A 6,605-nucleotide genomic window follows, 5' to 3' on the forward strand; every position below is an offset into this window, starting at 1 on the left:
AAAATAGAGATTTCAACGTTCTCTCCAGTGTTTTTATGTTCTTTTATAAATGTGTCCGAAATAAAATATCTAGATTTGGTTTTTTTTTTTTTTTTTTTTTTTTTTTTGAGACGGAGTCTCGCTCTGTCACCCGGGCTGGAGTGCAGTGGCCGGATCTCAGCTCACTGCAAGCTCCGCCTCCCGGGTTTACGCCATTCTCCTGCCTCAGCCTCCGGAGTAGCTGGGACTACAGGCGCCCGCCACCTCGCCCGGCTAGATTTTTGTATTTTTTTAGTAGAGACGGGGTTTCACCGTGTTAGCCAGGATGGTCTCGATCTCCTGACCTCGTGATCCGCCCGTCTTGGCCTCCCAAAGTGCTGGGATTACAGGCTTGAGCCACCGCGCCCGGCCTAGATTTGTTTTTTTTGTGTAATAAGTACAGAAGTGTTTATGACATTATTCTCTGTATCTCTCTATAATTTTTAGTTTCTCAAATATATACACACACATATATAGAGAGAGAGAGAATATGAAATACTATGAGATCCCTTAAAATGGCAGAGACTATTGGACACTAAGTAAGCATTTTATTAGGAGGAGCTTTCTCTCTGGGGTGAAAAGGTGAGTTAATTTATCCCAAATCAAACACCATTAAATAACTAGCCTTCAAGAGCTGAGAAAAAGGATATGTGCTGATACTGAGCACATTGCGTTGGGTTCCTCACAAAAGCAAGGGCTGAGCCAAAGGAGTGCAGGTAATTCCAGAGAACAGAAATGGAGGACTGCAACAGGAAAGGATGGGAAGGTAATACAGGGTGAATTCTCAAGTGACTCACTGTTGCGGGCAGCTAGTACCTCTATCTGTGGAACCCTGGTGTTTCCATCAGCTCCTGTTTCCCAGTGACCTGTAAGATGGTAACACCCTCACGTTCCATCGGTGCCAGAGCATTGTCCTCAAGCCCTGGAGCAGGAGGCGGGACTACACCCTGCAGTGGAGGCCAAGTACAGTGTACAGTTGGGTCGTGCCTGCCTGGGGATCGCTGCTGGAGACGTGTGCTGAGAAAATGGGAGATGTGGGGCACTATGAATTAGACATCTAATCCAGGAGAGCATTTTCATTTGCCCAATGTGATAACCAACCTGAATTGAAAGAGTAAGGATGTAAGTTAGACATTAGGAAATGCTCCCAAGCTTAGCAGATGGGAGGTACTGACAAGAATTAGTAATGAAGAAAGGTCCAGGCACGGTGACTTATGCTTGTAGTCCCAGCATTTTGGGAGGCTGAGGCGGGAGGATCACTTGAGGTCAGGAGTTCAAGACCAGCCTGGCCAACATGGTGAAACCCCATCTCTACTAAAATACAAAAATTAGCTGGGTGTGGTGGTGGGTGCCTATAATTCCACCTACTCGGGAGGTTGAGGCAGGAGAATTGCTTGAACCTGGGGGGCAGAGGTTGCAGTGAGTAAAGATCGCCCCACTGCACTCCAGCCTGGGTAACAGAGTAAGACTCTGTCTCAAAAATGAAGGAAGGAAGGGAGGGAGGGAGGGTGACTTCCCTGCAGACTTCTCTGACAGTGCTCAAGAAAGATCTTTCTGCAATGATGGGGCCTGGATGGAAGAAGAAGACTGCCCAGACACTCTTGACATACCAAAGTTCTGAGGGTTTGGTTCTAACTGTTCCAACTATGTATTTCCTCTTTCTTCCCTCCCTCCCTCCCTCCCCCTTTTCCTTCCTTCCTTCCTTCCTTCCTTCCTTCCTTCCTTCCTTCCTTCCTTCCTTCCTTCCTTCCTTCCTTCCTTCCTTCTTTCCGTCCCCACACAGCTCTTCAGTCCTTTTACATCAGTTTTCTTTTGTCTGCTAAGTTGTATTCTGATTTCTATTCAATTTAAACTCAAATTCATAATAGAAAGAAGAGCAATACCTGGATATCTGTTCTTAGTAAATCGTTTGAGGTAGGGAAGGCAGATATTGAATTTTATTTATTCACCAATAAGTGGTACTGAAAAAAATCATTGCTGGAAAATCAGTTTTTCTTATTTTCAGCATGGAGATTACTTTAATGTGAAATTCATTCCTTTTATAATTATAAACCATTTGATTTAGACCAATTATTGATCAAAATTAGACATTTTAAATATCTCTGATGTAGTTTTTAGTCCTATATAATTTCATGATATTTTCCACATTCTAAACTTTCTCAATTCAAATAATTTGGGTACATTTTGGAAATTCCCAAGTAATATGTCACACATGAATTTTATTTATGAATATAATGTTTAAATATAATAATCTAGAGAAACAAGTGAGGATAAAGAATGACAAGAAAAAGCAAAAACAAATCTATGGTCATAAAAGTATAAATATTCACATTCATTTTTATTTTATTAAAAACATTTTTATTTATATAAATTTATGGGTACAAGTGTAATATTGTTATATGAATCCATTACATACTGGTGAAGTCTGGAATTTTAAAGTATCCATCACCCAAATAATGTACATTGTATCCATTGGGTAACTTCTCATCATTCCCTTCCCCACCTTCTCACCCTTCTGAGTCTCCATTGTCAATTATTCTGCACTCTATGCCCATGTGTACACTTCATTTAGCTCCCACTTATAAGTGAGAACATGTGATATTTGTCTTCCTATGTTTGTCTTGTTTCACTTAGGTTAATGACCCCCAGTTCCATCCATGTTACAGCAAGACATGATTTCATTCTTTTTTATGGCTGAGTAGTATTCAAGTGTGTATAATACCACCTTTTCTTTATGCAATCAGCCATTGATGGAATCTTAGGTTGATTCCATATCTTTGCTATTGTGAATAGTGCTGTGATAAACATATGAGTTTGTGTTATCCTTTTTTTTTTTTTTGAGACAGAGTCTTGCTCTGTTGCCCAGGCTGGAGAGCAGTGGCACAATGTCTGCTCACTGCAAGCTCCATCTCCTGGGTTCACGCCATTCTCCTGCCTCAGCCTCCCGAGTAGCTGGGACTACAGGGGCCCACCACCAAGCCTGGCTAATTTTTTTTATTTTTTAGTAGAGACGGGGTTTCACCGGGTTAGCCAGGATGGTCTCAACCTCCTGACCTTGTTATCCACCCGCCTCGGCCTCCCAAAGTGCTGGGATTACAGGCGTGAGCCACCGCACCCGGCCGTGTTATCTTTTTAATGTGATTATTTCTTTCTTTTTGGGTAGATACCCAGTAGTGGGATTGCTGGATCATATGGTAGTTTTTTGTTTTTTTTGTTTTTTTTTTTTTTTAGTTCTTTAGGAAATCTCTGTTCTGTTTTCCACAGAGGTTGTACTAATTTACAGTTGCACTAACAGTGTATAAGGGTTCTCTTTCTCTACATCTTGCTAACATCTGTTTTTTTTTTTTTTTTTTTTTTTTGTCTTTTTAATATTCATTCTGACTGGCGTTAGATGGTATCCCATTGTGGTTTTAATTTGCATTTGTCTGATGATTAGTGATGTTGAACTTTTTTTCAAATGCCTGTGGGCAATTTGTGTGACTTATTTGAAAACTGACTATTCATGTCCTTCTTCCACTTTTTAATGGGATTCTTTACAGGTATTTTTGCAGAGTTGTTTGAATTTCTTGTAAATTCTGGATATTAGTCCACTGTCAGATATATTCAAACTCATTTTAAAATATATATTCTGCATGGCAAAATAAAATAAAACAACATAACCCCAAACACACACATCTGCTGACTTTCATAAGTCAGTCAATACTAGGGAACTGGCTGAAGGAGGACAGAAGATACATACACATGGCCGGGCGTGGTGGCTCAAGCCTGTAATCCCAGCACTTTGGGAGGCCGAGACGGGCGGATCACGAGGTCAGGAGATTGAGACCATCCTGGCTAACCCGGTGAAACCCCGTCTCTACTAAAAAATAAAAAAAATTAGCCGGGCAAGGTGGCGGGTGCCTGTAGTCCCAGCTACTCGGGAGGCTGAGGCAGGAGAATGGCGTGAACCCGGGAGGCGGAGCTTGCAATGAGCTGAGATCCGGCCACTGCACTCCAGCCTGGGTGACAGAGCGAGACTCCATCTCCAAAAAAAAAAAAAAGAAGAAGATACATACACATATGCCTTTGGCATCCAGATAGACAACCTGGGTCCATTAGGCATCAATAGGGAGCTCTGGAAACTGCAGTCTACTGCAGAACACGTGCCATACCCAGATAATCTTTTTAAAAAATCTATAATTAGCTTTATTAACAGTGTAACATTTTCACAAATTCTTAAATTTTATGTTTTAATTTTCATAATATTACAGTTTAAAACATACAGCTTAAAAACAAGCATATTAATTCAAATCAAATATTCAAGCCTACATGAAAGAAGAATGAGATGAGATTACCTTTTTATATAATCAGCTGAATTCTTTTTATGGGCAAAAAGTTAATATTGGTATTTAAAAACCTAAATGTCTAATGTTTCTGCTGGCCATCCAATCCAACCATATGTATATTACTTAGGCCACAGGATTGCCCATTAGTCTTTCTTGTCAGAGAGCAATTAGCCTCTGAATCATTTTCGCTCAGCACTAGCTTTCTCTATAAATAAATTTGGATAGGCCAGGGAATTGTCATCTTGGTACTTGATAGAAGTAGGGATGCTGCTCAGTTGTATTTCGTTTTTCAGTACTGGGTGGATCAACACCTGCTAATGCTGGTCCTGATGTTGAAGTTGCATATTTTGCCTCACTAGGTTCCACTAACTTTTTGACTTCTTAATTGATCTGAATGTCTGCTGAACAAAGGAATCACTTTCAACAGCTTCCATTTCTTTTACTGTTTTCACTTGTTCTACCAGGGTGGCTTGATCTTCCTTCTTTCTTCTCTTTGCTTCTTCCTCATTTCTTTCTTTGGCTTTCAATGCATCATCAACTTTTGCAGCAGCTTCAAGAACCAGCTGTAGTCTGGCTTTGGCCTGTTCAGCTGGTGGCAGATGTTTTAATCCAGCTTTGATGTTTCCAGATTCCCAATGTTTAATGTTATGTAATCTTTGTCCTTCCCTTATCTTTCCCCTTTTCTCTTTATCTCTACCTTTACGTTGTTCTTTATCCCGAGAACAACTATGCATTCTTCTGTGGCTGGACCTTTCACTGCTCTGACTGTGAGAACGTGGACAAGGCCTTCACCTAGATCTTCTTATTCTGCTTTTTGACCTAGACCTCTTAATTCCATAGGATTTCCCTCGACCCCTTGAACAACTTCGAGTTAGTTTCCTTTTAGAGCCATGAGATCCACTCCTTGATTGATGCCTGAGTCTTCTATCATAAGAATGTGAATGAGGCCGAAGATCTCTGCACCGAGATTTGGACTTTGATCTTGATTTCCTTCCTTCTTTCTTTCAGCTGTATATTCTACTATCTGAAGAACTCCTCGTTGAGGACCCTCTACAGTGCTTTTTTTTTTTTTTCCTCTGTCTCTCTCTCGGTTCTGCTTTCTTCTACAGTATTTGATGACCAGCGTCCCATTTCTATAAGCTGGGTCCAGACCTTTGGGCTCACACCTTCCTTTGACACGCAAGCGCCGCAGACCCTGAGAGGTTTCTTCAGCTCAGGGTGCCGCTGGCATCCACTAAACTTGCTTCAGTTTAAGCTCAGCACCTTCCCGAGAATCATTTCATTTTATTTTTCATTTTGTAGTGAGAAGAGGCTTCGGCATGAATAGGGACATGCAAGGTGTATAAAATAGAATGGAGTTGTGAATTAGATAATATGAGGGAGAAAATTATAAAAACTATAAAGCATTTTAAAGACAAATGCGTGTTACACAAAACCAGGAGATGACTTCATTTTAAGAGGTACCTGCTGGTCTTAGAAGCTTTAAGTGGTTTATAACCTAGTCAACAATAAGTGGCAGATCAATTGAAAATATGTTTGCATAAAGTTCTTAGTTCAGAGGCAAAGCTAGGATGCTACACACAGCAACACTGGAAGGGAAAGAGCTTTTGAAATCCAAGTCTGGGCATTTGCTCTAATCAGAGGTCAACATCTTCTCTGCCCTCCTAACCCACTCCCCTGCCAGGTGTCCTATCTCCCAGACCACACATTAGCAGATATAATATCTGTCATTCTGGCTTCTCATCATTCTCTTTCCAGAAAAGTCCTGACATGATTTTATCTGCAAGATGGAGATTAAAGGAGAGAGCATCACATGTCTTATATTAATCACAAAAACTAGATGGGTTTTATTTCAGGTGCTAATTCTTTTGAGAACACAAGGGAACCTTTGATCTTAATCTATTTGATGTGCTTTTAAGTAAAGGAGCATCTTATGTTTACTTTGAAAGTGTTTTTTACTTCAGGCTTGATCAAACATTATGTTTTGTTTCAGAGAAAAACTCATTTCGAACGCAGCATATAGTATAGAATTAGACATCCCTAGGCTTGAAGCCCATCTCAGCCATGAACTACCTTCATGACCTTCAGCTAGTTACTTTTCCTCACTCAGCTTCAGTTTCTTCATTTATAAAGCAAGTGCCACAACATCCCTTTTTGATTTTCTTAATCTTGTCTACACGTCTACAAGTAGCCCTTTTATTACTAATTTTTAACTAGTGCTGGCCATTGGAATGACCTGAGAAGCCCATGTCTCACTCTCAG

General features: G+C 40.5%; 1 pseudogene; it reads right to left on the reverse strand.

The window, feature by feature from the left end:
• Positions 1 to 4,466: 4,466 nt before the first annotated feature.
• Positions 4,467 to 5,474, reverse strand: LOC104668436 (annotated as a pseudogene).
• Positions 5,475 to 6,605: the final 1,131 nt, after the last annotated feature.

Source organism: Rhinopithecus roxellana, chromosome 16 (assembly GCF_007565055.1).
Source record: "Rhinopithecus roxellana isolate Shanxi Qingling chromosome 16, ASM756505v1, whole genome shotgun sequence".
In the NCBI taxonomy this organism is placed as follows: Eukaryota; Metazoa; Chordata; class Mammalia; order Primates; family Cercopithecidae; genus Rhinopithecus; species Rhinopithecus roxellana.